Below are 586 nucleotides of genomic sequence, written 5' to 3'. Positions count from 1 at the left end.
AATAAAATCTCAATATGTATTAGTTTTCCTCTTACGTGCCACTTGTCCTTGGGTTTCAAAAAATCTCTTCCATTTTGCCACAGCTTTAGACAAAGGCTCTAAAGCCCTTGTTATCTCCTTGCTGTTGCAATCCATAACCGTTCCAGCTTTTAGTTTTGCCCTTGTCCATTAAGTGTAATCTCTCTAAAGCACAATTCTAGCCATGTCACTTGTATGCCTAAAATTTTCTTTGGTGACTTTCCGTTACTTAGAATAAAGTCCAATATACTATATAAATAATGTATAGTGATATTCTGATCCTATGTAATATATAGCTTCCCCCACATCCAATATTGTCAAAGTAAGCTGGGCAAACTAGACCATTTGCTGATTCTTGTGCATGATCTTACTTTTCTACCACTGTGCTTTTACTTATGCTCTTCCCTCCATTTCGCATTTCTGCTCCTCATCCCCACTTGTCAAACAAAATCTTAAAGAGTTTTTTAAAACTTAGCTGAAATGTCACATTAGTTGCAGAAACTTCTTGACCCACATCACCCATGCCATCTGCCAACCAAAAATGCTCTCTCCTCTATTGGTCCCGCAA

This window comes from Pteropus vampyrus, unplaced genomic scaffold (assembly GCF_000151845.1).
Source record: "Pteropus vampyrus isolate Shadow unplaced genomic scaffold, Pvam_2.0 Scaffold11, whole genome shotgun sequence".
Taxonomy (NCBI): Eukaryota; Metazoa; Chordata; class Mammalia; order Chiroptera; family Pteropodidae; genus Pteropus; species Pteropus vampyrus.
Note: the sequence above shows the minus strand (reverse complement) of the source record.